The sequence below is a fragment of the Triticum dicoccoides genome, chromosome 3A, assembly GCF_002162155.2.
Source record: "Triticum dicoccoides isolate Atlit2015 ecotype Zavitan chromosome 3A, WEW_v2.0, whole genome shotgun sequence".
Lineage (NCBI taxonomy): Eukaryota > Viridiplantae > Streptophyta > Magnoliopsida > Poales > Poaceae > Triticum > Triticum dicoccoides.
In genome coordinates this window covers 582,230,505-582,244,522 of record NC_041384.1, presented here as the reverse complement: position 1 = coordinate 582,244,522, position 14,018 = coordinate 582,230,505, and positions in this window count along the sequence as shown.

The following is a 14,018-nucleotide window of genomic DNA, read 5'->3' as shown; positions in this document are numbered from 1 at the left end:
GTACTAGTAGTAATTGTTTCTCTGGGCCGTATAGTGTACTAGAATTACCCGTTCAGCTGTTGTTCTTTCCACACTCTTTTTTTAGACCTTAATTGTTTTCAATCTTCATGTCTATTTAGGCAACGGGACGGGGTAAGAAAGTTATAACCAATCAGTGGATTCGTAAGCATCGGGATTTTCTCACTTCTCATGACATTCGATTGAAGACAATAACGCTAGAACGATATGTAGCCAACCATGCAAACACTAGATTTGTCACATTCTTCCTGCTGAACGCGAGGTTAGTATTGTCCATTAGGCTTAAGTTTATCAGCAGCATGGTTTTGATGGATGGGTATGTCGAAGAGCAAAAAAAGGAGTTCCAGGTAGGCAAAAGAGCTTCTGAACATGCCGAGCTTCTATTTACAACATATTATGGTCATAATCCAGTAAATTTTATGACCCAGGATGTTCATTCTATGAACCTGACCAATCCATTTGACTGTGACTGCCGAGAACAGTGCTGGAGTTAGATGTTTTTGCCCTTTTCAACCTGGGTAACCGGATGAACAATTAACCCTCGTGCTTTTGTATAGTTTGTAAGCTGGAGTTAGATGTTCTTGCCCTTTTCAACTCGGCTGCGACTGTCATATTTTCTTTCAAACAAGGCAAATGGCTTGCCATTCGTTTAATAATTTTGAGTGAAATATTGTAACAAATCCCAACCAAGGGAAATAACATCACTCTCGCCGGCTGCTTGAGCTCACTGTGCATTATAGAAGCCAAGTGATTAGTCCCCACAAGCACCCACAAACTTATTTTAAACTAGCACACCAAATGGGCTGTAAATTTCCATAGGAAAGGCTGCATGACCATGATAGATTGGATTCTGACATTTGGGACCCACGAGGAAATAGCCTGTCCAAGTGGTGTCGACTTACTAGATAGTCAACAAACGATTCTGCCTACCAGCTGTTGGATTGACATCCAACATCTGTCGTGTATCTTCTATCTCTTGTCTTCTTCCTCCAGCCGCCCAAACCAAACCACCCCGTCGGCTCTGCCTGCTCCCACCTCCCATGGCTGGCTGCGCCTCCGCCGCCCTACTGTACCCTCCAATGTTGGCCGGTCCCTCCCTCTATTCCCCACACGTCCTGTTATTCTCCGGCGACGTTAGCCCCAACACGCACCAGCACCCGAACCAGTCAACCCTCGTACCCCCCTCCGCCTGCGACAGGATCGGCGCATCTTCCACGGCTCCCATTCTTCCCATTCGAGGCCTTGCCGTCGTCCTCGGCCTTGGTTCGCTCGCCATGCGCGGTGCGCCGCCCTCTTGTGTTGTCAACGTCGTCAACAACCGAGAGGAACAAGGAGATGACTGTACGTGGAGTGGATGACAGTAGGGACCCACCAGCGTCATGGCAGTACGCAAGCAAGTGCCTCGTTATTACAAGCCCAAAAAATTGTTCCTCCTAATGGTTGCACATCTGGGGCTCACGCCATTGTCAATGGAGTCAATAAACAAGAGAATTAGACAATGAGCGGCTGACATCAGGGACCCAGCAGGTCGTACAATTGTTATTTACTTTTTTAGGAACAAGCAGTTGTTATTTATACTAGTTTTAGCGATGGATCAGGGTAACAACGAGGCTGTGCGGGGGCTGTGGCCTGTCTAGCCATGGTTTATTTACGTTTAGCACATCATGAGCCCAGTTGTGTTTTTTTCTTGCTGAAAATGGCTAGCCAAGTTCTATTTTTTAAAGAAATACCCAAATGAGGCCTACTTGCTTTATCAGCCCTGCTGGGTTGCAAATCTTTCAAGACGAGGAGAGTTTCATTCGGTTTGCCTAGAAATGGGTTGTACATTTTTAAAACACATCAAACCGGGAATTAGTTTCAACTTTTTTCATTACAAGATTTTAAATTCCATTGATTTTTATGCATGGACAATTATTTGGATTATATATTCATATAAATTATTTTTCAAAATAGTTTGAATGTGACTCGATATTTCGGGATTAAAAACAGCTGTCCGCACTGAAATTTGCAAAATTTCTTATAATTTTTAACCGTGGCCACAATATGGGGTGTAATGCTAACAAAAAGAAGATGGGCTCCAAAAAAATTCTTAACAATTTGCAAATGGGCTTTAAATTATTAGAAATATTGGCAGATGAGTTGTATGCTATTTTCCACATATTTGAGGCTAACTTGTGCACCTACTACAGGTTGACACGTATGCTTTCCTAAAAAAAAGTTGACGCACATGCAAAGCCATGTCAACTTAGTCAACATACGGCAGCAGTGACTGTTGGATGTCCATCCAACGGCCGTCGTGCTTCTTCAATCTCTGCTCTTCCTGCTCCAGCCGCTCAAACAAGCGCCAATGGGACTGCCTGCTCCCTCCTCCTGCGGCCGGCTATGCTACCGCGCATGCCTCACTGCCCCATCGTACTCCCGTCGCTAGCCTAGCCATCCCTCTACTCACCCACTACTGTTATTCTTTGGCGATGGCAGACGAACCAGTAAACCCTAGTATTCCCCTTTGCGTGGGAAACAACTGCCGAGTCTTCCCTGGCTCCATGTTGCTCCCTTCCTAGGCCTCGCCGTCGTCCACCGCCCTGGTGCTCTCGGCGCGGCGTGGTCAACGTGGTCAACGAACGACATGCATATGAAGTGGACTGTACGTGGAGAGGCTAACAGTTGGGTCCACGGCCGCACGCAAGGAAATACCTCCTTATTACGCGCAAAATAATGATTCCTCCACCTGACAGCTGGGACCCACTGGAAGGGACTCTGTATTTCATGAAAAATGTCCCCCCCGCTGACAGGTCGGACCCACCAGCCATATCTTCGCACACAAGGAAGTGCCTCGTTATTACGCACAAAAACTGAATACCCCCCTGCTAGCTGGGACCCACCATAGTGGGAGGCTGACTTGTGGGCCTACTAAGATGACGGGGACGGAGGGCTTTGACAACTTAGTCAATATGAACGATTCTAGCTACATTGACCGTACGATGTCCATCCAACGGCCGTAGTGCTTCTTCAACCTCTGGTCTTCTTGCTCCAGCCACCCAAACAAGCGTCGATCGTGCCGCCTGCTCCTGCCTCCCGTGTTTGGTTGTGCTGCCACCGCTGGCCATGCCATCCCTCTATACTCACCCACACCTCCTGTTATTCTCCGGCGACGGCAGCCTCACACTGCAGCCGAAGCAGTCAACCCATGTACTCCCCTCCGCATGGGCATCCACTGTCGTGTCTTCCCTGGCTCCGCGTCGTCCCCTTCCCAGGCCTTGCCGTCGTCCACCGCACTAGTGCTCTCGGTGCGCCGTGGTCAATGTGGTCAATGAACGACATCCATCGGATGTGGACTGTATGTGGAGAGGCTGACAGCTGGGTCCACGGCCGCACACAAGGAAATGCCTCATTACATGCAAAATAATGATTCCTCCACCTGACATCTGGGACCAACCGAACGGGCCTATGTATTTCGTGAAAAAAACATTCCTGCCGCTGACAGCTTGGACCCACCAGCTATATCTTCGCACACAAGGAAGTGCTTCCTTATTACGCGCAATGGGAGGCTGACTTGTGGGCATACTAAGTTGACGCGGACGGAGAGTTTTGTCAACTTAGTCAATATGAACGATTCTAGCTCCAGTGACCGTACGATGTCCATCCAACGAATGTAGTGCTTCTTCAACCTCTGGTCTTCTTGCTCTAGCCGCCCAAAGCAGCACCGGTCGTGCCGCCCACTCCTGCATCCCATGGCCGGCTGTGCTGCCGCGGAGGCCTCACCGCCCTACTACTCCCACCGCTGGCCAGGCCATCCCTCTACTCACCCACACCCCCTGTTATTCTGCGGTGATGACAGCCTCACACCGCAGCCCAACCAGTGAACCCTCGTACTCCTCTCCACGTGGGCTTCCACTGCCGCGACTTCCCCGGCTCCGCGTCATCCCCTTCCTAGGCCTCGCCGTCGTCCACCGCCCTGGTGCTTTTGGCATGGCGTGGTCAACATGGTCAAGGAATGGCTTCCATCGGAAGAGTACTATACGTGGAGAGGCTGACAGCTGGGTCCACGGCCGTAGCAAGGAAGTGTCTCCTTATTACGCGAAAAGTAATGATTCCTCCACCTGACAGCAGGGACCCACCGGACAGGCCACCGCATTTCACGGAAAAATGTTTCCCCCTTGACTGCTGGGACCCACCAGCTATATCTTCACACGCAAGGAAGTGCTTGACAGTCGGGACCCACCTGGTTGAAGCGTATGTAGCGTTGTCATTCTGGTCGCGAACGTGTACGTACATACTGGTGGATGTAGAGGCGCGCACCAGGGTGCAAGAAAGTAAATACGGCCACATACGTACATATGGGCGGGGTCTCGAATGCCTACTCGCGCATACGTACGGCCAGGGCTCATGTACATGGCTGGGTCGAAACGGAGAAACTGAGTCGTCGTGTTCATGGGGAGCCAACCTACTGGGTCGGAATGGAATGCGTTGTTGCGTTCATTGGGAGCCAACCGGCTTGGATGGAACAACTGATGGAAACGAGGCCTGGCATACCGTAGAACGGAGGAAACGACCTTGTTTTCGACCGGCCATGGTCGAAACAGGATCCTATTCATCGGGAGGGGTCTGTCATATCGCAAAATGGAGGAAACAGACTTCTCCTGGACCTCCTATAGTCGAAACGGGGTCCTGTTGATCGGGGGGGTGTGGCGTACCGTAAAACAGAGGAAACAGACTTGTGTTGGAGTGCTACGGTCAAAACGGGGGTCCTGTTCATCGGGAGGGGTGTGGCGTACCGCAAAACGGGACTCCACGGATACTGTTCATCTCTATCGTCGACTACCTCCATGGGCTATTGTTCATCCACCATCGACCTCCTCCAGCCTCCACCTACGACTGTTCATCCACAGGCTCATGTTCATCCAGCCTGCACCGCGCGCTCCTCCACCGGCTACTGTTCAACCAGCCCTCTCCACGGGGTCCTGTCCAACCATCCCTCCACGGGCTACTGTTCATCCAGCCCTCCATCCGCTACTATTCAACCAGCCCTCAACGGGGTCATCCTGTTCATCCAGTCCTCCACAGGGTCCTGTTCATCCAACCCCAACCGGCTTGATCGGGGTCCTGTTCATCCAGCGGCAACAACGTCTACTACCATGAGGTCCTGTTCATCCAACCCCCCACTGGGAACTGTTCATCCACCCCCCAACAACACTCACTATTCATCTAGAGGCAGCATCGATCGGTTTCAGTTAGCAGCAGTAGCGAAGGAATCACTCAGGTTCAGTTAACAGCAAGGGATCGATCAATCGCTCGGGTTCAGTAACGCGTAGCCTGCAGTGCAATCGCTCGGGTTCGGTTAGAGCCCAACGCCTCTCTCGGGTTCAGTTAGAGCGCAACGCCTCGCACACACGCACGTACGTACGAGAGAAATGCGCATCGCTCGGCCCCGACCACCCACCATAACCGGGAACTACCTCGATATTTTCCTCGCCCTCGCTTCTACCACGGGTTTTTTCTGTCATGGATGGCCCAAAGAATGTCATGTAGCTGTCTCTTTGGTGCGCCTAGGACGAAAATCCCATTTTCTATCATGATTTTTTGTCATAGAAGTAGGAGCCCACCACATCTATGATGATACCGGGTTTTGTCACAATTATCGTCATAGAAGTGTCATAAGCATGACAGAATTTTTTTTCATTCTGCCCAAATTGTCACGGATGTGTCTTCTTTTTGTAGTGTACTGAGCTCCATGTTATACTGCATGAAAAATGGCTGTGGGAGTCGCTTAATTGGAGGAGGGGGACAATGATTTCAGCGGAAGGTGTAGCGCCGTCGGTCGGGGCATGTGGGACGGGAAAGGAGGATGGTGTGGGTGGGGTGTGGATTACCTGACCATATCGACGAGGCTGCGCAGCAAGAAGAAGGGTCCGCGATGAGGAGGCCGCGCAACAAGAAGAAGGGTCGCCGGCGAGGAGGCGGAGCTGCAAGAAGAAGGGCCGCCAGCGAGGAGGCGGCGCTGCAAGAAGAAGGGTAGCCGGCGAGGAGGTGGCGCTGCAAGAAGAAGGGTCGCCGGCGAGGAGGCTGAGCTGCCAGTAAGCAACAGTGAAGGTTTGAACTTGGAAAGCAAGGAGGAACAGTGGAAATGTGGCTTTTGGTGGGAGGGAGGGGGCGGGGAGATAGATATTTCTGCGGTGGCAAATTTTTTTTGATCGGTGCCGCGAGAAACTGGCGCGCAAGTGTGGTTCAAGCAGGGGCAGTGGACTATAGACGATGAAGCTTCCTGCGTAAGCCAGACAAGACGGTGCGCCAAGATATTTTATATCGCATCCCACATGATTCTTTCTAGTAAACTGTTTGTGGTATACCTGATTTTTTCATTATGTTTTGAAAGACAAAATGGTGTTACAGAGGGAAAGGATGGTGTTTGAATTGCTAGAACATTTACGTACAGTGAACATGCAACTAGTACATGAGTGTCTTGTTTAAATTTGGAATCATTCCGGGTTCGTTTGGCATTTTATGCATTAATTGAGTTTCTGGGCATTTAATATGCATAATTCAAATTTGTACTACAAGCACATGCTCCAATGCACCAAAGTTTGTTTCAAAATCACATGTGTATCCTTGGGTGAATTTATAGGTCCCATGCAAGAAAAGGGAATGAAATTCAAACATCTGGGCATCGTGGCTCGGCCAGAAAGATTGAGAAACTTGGTTTTTAATTCCTGTAAATCCAAAACATGCCTGAAAATCATGAAACTTGGCATGGTGTCATGACATGGCACCAACATGTTGCGATAATTTTTTTGGCCGAATTGGGACAAGCTTTGGTGTAAGCTTCTTGCAAACCGGAGCTTCCCTCAAGAAGGCTCATGGTTTCGAGAGGGAACGTGTCACCTCCGTGTGCGAAATGACATACGTACACTGCCTTCTCCCACCTTAATTTTTTTGCACAGGCAAACTAGACCAAATAGAAGTATCGTGCTAAATTTTGGAATTATTCCGGGTTCGTTTGGCCTTTTTTATACATTAATTGAGTTTCTTGGCATTTAATGTGCATAAGTCAAATTTGAACTACAAGAACATCCTCCAGTGCACCAAAGTTGGTTGAAAAATCACATGTGTGTCCTTGGGTGAATTTCTAGGTCCCATGCAAGAAATGGGAATGAAATTCAAACATCAGGGCGTTGTGGCTCGGCCTGAAAGATTGAGAAACTTGGTTTTTTAATTCCTGTAAATCCAAAACACGCCTGAAAATTATGAAACTTGGCATGGTGTCATGACATGGCACCAACATGTTGCGGTAATTTTTTTGGCCGAATTGGGACAAGCTTTGGTGTAAGCTTTTGCAAACCGGAGCTTCCCTCAAGAAGACTTGTGGTTTCGAGAGGGAACGTGTCACCTCCGTGTGCGAAATGACATACGTACACTGCCTTCTCCCGCCTTAATTTTTTTACACATGTAGATTAGACCAAATAGAAGTATCATGCTAAATTTTGGAATTATTCTAGATTCGTTTGGCATTTTTTATACATTAATTGAGTTTCTGGGCATTTAATGTGCATAATTCAAATTTGAACTACAAGCACAAGCTCCAGTGCATCAAAGTTGCTTGAAAAATCACATGTGTGTCTGAGGGAGTCCTGGATTAGGGGGTCTCCGGACAGCCGGACTATATCCTTTGACCAGACTATTGGACTATGAAGATGCAAGATTGAAGACTTCGTCCCATGTCCGGATGAGACTCTACTTGGCGTGGAAGGCAAGCTGGGCAATACGGATCTGTATATCTCCTCCTTTGTAACCGACCTTGTGTAACCCTAACCCTCTCCGGTGTCTATATAAACCGGAGGGTTTTAGTCCGTAGGACAACATATAATCATACCATAGGTTAGCTTCTAGGGTTTAGCCTCTCCGATCTCGTGGTAGATCAACTCTTGTACTACTCGTATTATCAAGAATAAATCAAGCAGGACGTAGGGTTTTACCTCCATCAAGAGGGCCCGAACCTGGGTAAAACATCGTGTCCCCTGCCTCATGTTACCATCCGCCTTAGACGCATAGTTCGGGACCCCCTACCCGAGATCCGCCGGTTTTGACACCGACATTGGTGCTTTCATTGAGAGTTCCTCTGCCTCGTTGCCATTAGGCTTGATGGCTCCTTCAATCATCAATGGCGATGCAGTCCAGGGTGAGACTTTTCTCCCCGGACAAATCTTTGTATTCGGCGGCTTCGCACTGCGGCCAACTCGCTTGGCCACCTGGAGCAGATCGAAAGTTACGCCCCTGTCCATCAGGTCAGGTTTGGAAGCTTAAACTACACGGCCGATATCCGCGGAGACTTGATCTTTGATGGATTCGAGCCCCAGCTTGGTGCGCCACACAGTCACGATGAGCATGATTTAGCTCTGCCATCAGACAGTGTCCAGGAGATCGCGGTGGCAATTGCTCCGACCCTCAATTCGTAGGCAGCTGCGCCATCTATGGATGGGTGGATAGACCCCGCCATGGAGGCCACATTCTCATCGGCAATAGAGCCGAATATCAACCTTACCCTTCACAACAGCCATGTTGCCAAACTGCCGGATCCTTCTCCGGCCACGGACTCTGAACCGCCTGCGCCCGTGCCTATCGAATCCGACTAGGAGTCGATCATGGAGTTTACCTCCACGGATATTTTTCAGCACTCGCCCTTCGGCGACATAATGAACTCATTAAGGTCTCTCTCCTTGTCAGGAGAGTCCTGGCCGAACTATATTCGGCAAGATTGGGATGCGGATGACGAAGAAATTCGCCGCCCACCCACCACCCACTTAATAGCCATTGTCGATGATTTAACCGACATGCTCGACTTCGACTCCGAAGACATAGACGGTATGGACGACGATGCGGGAGGCGAAGAGGAACCACTGCCCACAGGGCACTAGACAACCACCTCATCATATGATATATACATGGTGGACACACCGAAAGAAGGCAATGGCGACGAGACAGCGGAGGATTACCCCTCCAAGAAGCAACCCAAGCACCGACATCAGCGGCGCCGCTCTAAGTCCCGCCAAGGCAAAAGCGGTGATACCAGCACCAGAGATAATAGCACTCCAGACTGTGCGGAAGACAACAACAATCCCCTCCAGCAAGGTTTAGAGCAGGAGGACGGAGGAGCCAGCCCTCCTGAGAGAGCGGCATATGGAGAGGCGGAAGATGATAACTACATGCCTCCCTCCGAATACGAGGCAAGCCTCGACGACAACGAATTCGTCGTGCCAGAGGATCCCGTCGATCAAGAGCGCTTCAAGCGCCGGCTTATAGCCATGGCAAATAGCCTTAAGAAAAAGCAACAACAGCTTCAAGCTGATCAAGATTTGCTAGCTGACAGATGGATCGAAGTCCTTGCGGCCGAGGAATATAAACTCAAACGCCCCTCCAAGAGTTACCCAAAGCGCAGGTTGCTACCCCGACTGGAGGAGGAAGCACCAAAACCTACATCTCCAGCGTATGACGTGGCTGATCGGCCACCTCGTGGCCACGACAGAGAGGCATTCCAGCCAAAAGCTCAGCCCGCACCCCGACGCCATTCAAATAAAAAGGCATGGGGAAATACACCAGACCTGCAGGATGTATTGGACGATAAGGCAAAACATGCAAGATAGATCTACGGATCACGAGGGCGCGCCACTATGCGAGACAACAATTGTCATGCCGGATACAGTAAAAGTAAGTCCAGCCGGGCCGAACACAGCGGGCAAGACTCATTTAAGCTGCGTCGCGATATAGGCCAGTACAGAGGCGCTGCACACCCCTTATGCTTCACAGACGAAGTAATGGGTCATCAAATCCCAGAGGGTTTCAAACACGTAAATATAGAATCATACGACGGCACAACAGATCTTGCGGTATGGATCAAGGATTTCCTCCTGTACATCCACATGGCCCGCAGTGATGACCTACACGCCATCAAATACCTCCCACTCAAACTCAAAGGACCAGCTCGGCATTGGCTCAACAGCTTGCCAGCAGAGTCCATTGGCTGTTGGGAAGATCTGCAAGCCGCATTCCTCGACAACTTCCAGGGCACTTATGTGCAACCACAAGATGCTGATGACTTAAGCCACATAATTTAGCAGCCAGAGGAATCGGCCAAGCAATTCTGGACACGGTTCCTAACAAAGAAAAATCAAATCGTCGACTGTCTGGATGCAGAGGCCCTAGCAGCTTTTAAGAACAACATCCGCGACGAATGGCTCACCCGGCACCTTGGCCAGGAAAAGCCGAAATCTATGGCAGCCCTCACGACACTCATGACCCGCTTTTGTGCGGGAGAGGGCAGCTGGCTAGCTCATAGCAATAACATATCAAAGAACCACGGTACTTCGGATACCAAGGACGGCAACGGCAGGTCACGTCACAACAAACATAAGCGCCACATTAACAATGATAATACCGAGGATACGGCAGTCAATGCCGGATTCAAAGGCTCTAAACCCGGTCAGCGGAAAAAGCCATTCAAAAGAAGCACTCCGGGCCCGTCCAGTTTGGACCATATACTCGATTGCTCGTGTCAAATACACGGCACCCCCGAAAAGCCAGCCAACCACACCAACAGGGATTGTTGGGTGTTCAAGCAGGCCAGCAAGTTAAGTGCCAAAAACAAAGATAAGGGGTCACATAGCAATGACGAGGAGGAGTCCCAGCAGCCGAACATCGGAGGACAGAAGAGGTTCTCGCCATAAGTGCGGACGGTGAACATGATATACGCAACCCACATCCCCAAGAAGGAGCGGAAGCGTGCGCTAAGGGATGTATATGCGTTGGAGCCAGTCGCCCCAAAGTTCAACCCATGGTCCTCTTGTCCGATCATCTTCGATTGGAGGGACCACCCCACTAGTATCCGTCACGGCGGATTCGCCGCACTGGTCCTAGACCCAATCATTGATGAATTCCACCTCACTCAATTCCTTATGGATGGCGGCAGCAGCCTGAACCTGCTCTACTAGGACACAATGCGCAAAATGGGTATAGACCCCTCAAGGATCAAACCCACAAAAACGACATTTAAAGGCATCATACCAGGTGTAGAGGCCCACTACACAAGCTCAGTCACACTGGAAGTGGTCTTCGGATCCCCGGATAACTTCCGAAGCGAAGAGCTAATCTTCGATATAGTCCTGTTCCGCAGTGGCTATCATGCACTGCTTGGGCGAACCGCATTTGCGAGATTCAATGCGGTACCACATTATGCATACCTCAAGCTCAAGATGCCAGGACCTCGGGGGGTCATCACAGTTAATGGAAACACAGAGCGCTCTCTCCGCACGGAGGAGCACACTACGGCCCTCGCAGGAGAAGCGCAAAGCAGCCTCTTAAGGCAATCCACTAGTTCGGCGATTAAGGACCCGGACACCTTCAAGTGCGCCCGAAGTAATCGGCAACAGGACCGCCTGGCACATTTTGAGCTCGCATAGCAATGCGGCCCCCACCCCGGTCCCAGCCAAACGGCAAAATTCGTGCCACGCGTACATAATTACGCATTAAAAATTCCATGGGCACAGGTGGGGAGGGGGCACGACTATGGCACGCCCTAAGACGCGGCTTAACCGCACTAGGGGCTTCTCGCTTTGTTATTTTTCTCTTTCAGGACTTCAATCTCTGGAAACCCTGTCAGGCAGCATGATTGCCGGATACATGATGCAGCAACCAAGGAGGCAGAAAGCTATGTCGCACCATGGAACTCCCAGGTGGATTACGATAATGAGTGAAATACTTGCTCTAATACCATTCATCAGCTCGCCCTTGGAGGGGACATGTCAAATAGTCCTACTTTTCTGCTTATCGCACTGCCTGTATCATTCTGCTTTAACGCACCTTTTTGAATAAACAATGCATAGCACTAAGACTATTATTGCATTCTTTTTTTCCATATATATGTTCATTCATGACATTCAGCATTCGTACACTCTGGTACGGCTAATACGCTAGGGGCTTAAACATACCCCATAATACGGCGTGATAAGTCCGAACACTTTCAACAGTGCAGCACCCCGAACTTATAGCATTATATGCATCAGCTCCGAATCATGTCTTGGGTCAATAGTTGGGTTTGCCCGGCTCCCATGTTTTGGTACCTTACGTTCCGTTATATCAGCTAAGGTAGCACTGGGAGAACTACTGCAATTGTGCCCTAGTTCTGCTGGGCTAAGCACCTCAGTAGAGAAAGCTAAAACTGACTATCATGATAAGGCGAGAGACTGGTCCCTGTTCGAGAGGTTTTCGAGTCCCTAAAGACTTATGCCGCTTAGAGCGAGGAGTCAGCTCTGTCCTACTTAAGGCGTGTATCGCGCCTCGAATTCGGCCTTCCTAATACCAGGGGCTTCGCCGAAATTTAAAATTATAGAATTCTATGGCGAAGTGAGGGAGATAAAGCATTATAGTCCGATTGCCTTGTTCGTTGTGCTGAGCACCTCCCTCGGAGGACCCAAAAATGGGAACAAGAGTGCTCAGATTTATCCTGAACACCCCAGCACTCATGGCATGGGGGCAGAAGCCGACGACTAGCCATCTCTCAGATTTGATAAACAGCCGAACAGAAGGTAATATTTTAAATTCAAACAAGCGTTGCATAGCGCATATGAAACAAGTTTTCATCATACAGGATCACACGAGCAAATTTATTCAAATATTACATCCTTTGCACACTCGTCTGCTACAAGACAGGCACCCTTCAGGACACCCTCATAGTACATCTCGGGGTTGCGATGCTCCTTGCCCTGCGGCGGCCCCTCCTTCACCAGCTTCACAGCGTCCATCTTGGCCCAGTGCACCTTCGAACGGGCGAAAGCTCGGCGCGCACCCTCGATGCAGATGGACCGCTTGATGACTTCCAGCCGTGGGCAGGCATCTACCAGCCGCCTCACCAGGCCGAAGTAGCTGTTGGGAAGGGCGTCGCCAGGCCACATCCGGACTATGAAGCCCTTCATGTCCTGTTCGGCCGCCTTGTGCAGCTCGACCAGTTGCTTCAGCCGGTCGCTCATAGGCACCGGGTGTTCGGTCCCAGTATACTGAGACTAGAACAGATTCTCCGTTGAGCTTCCCTCCTCGGCCTGGTTAAATGTTGCGGCATCCGACACGCTACGGGGCAAATCTGCAAATGCTCCTGGAGAGCTCCGAACTCAGGTAAGTAACAAGTAATTTACTTTCACATGCTTGCTTTGCATATTGAATGCCTTACCCCCCGCCATCTTCCTCATCGCATCAATCTCCTGGAGGGCCTTTTGGGCTTCGGCCTTGGCATTCTTCGCGCTCTCAAGGGCTGCGGCAAGCTCAGACTCTCGCGTCTTTGAGTCAAGCTCCAACACCTCGTGCTTCGTCACGACAGCTTGGAGCTCTTGCTGCACCTCGCCCACCCGAGCCTCTTGCCTTTCCCGCTCGGTGCGCCCCTTGGCTGCTTTGTTTTCGGCCTCGGACAACGCTTGCTTCAGGGTGGCCACTTCGGTCATGGCCCCTGGCAAATTCATGATGATCCTGTCATTTTAGAATCGCATCTTTTATATATATATCTATAGACAGGGTATTACTTACCTTTGTTCTCCTCGAGCTGCCTCTTGGCAAGGTCGAGCTCTTTTTTGGACCCCTCGAGGTCCTACTTCAGTGCGGCGACCTCCGCAGTCAGTGCGGCAGAGGTCAGTAGCGAAGCCTGCATACGCATACAGAAATACTAGTATTAGACTCTTGCAGATATTATTTGATCCTCTATTCGGCTTTTCTTTGTGAACACCAAACAGAGCATTAGGGGCTACTATCTATGCGGTAATATTTTTCCTATATTTTAAATACTTACCTCAAAGCCTGTTAAAAGGCTGGCACAAGCTTCAGTCAGTCCGCTCTTGGCGGACTGAACCTTCTTGATCACCGCACGCATAATAGTGTGGTGCTCTTCGTTGATGGAAGCGTCGTGAAGTGCTCCCAGCAGGTTGTCCGGTTCCTCTGGATGGACAGAGGTCACCGGCACAGGCGTCTTG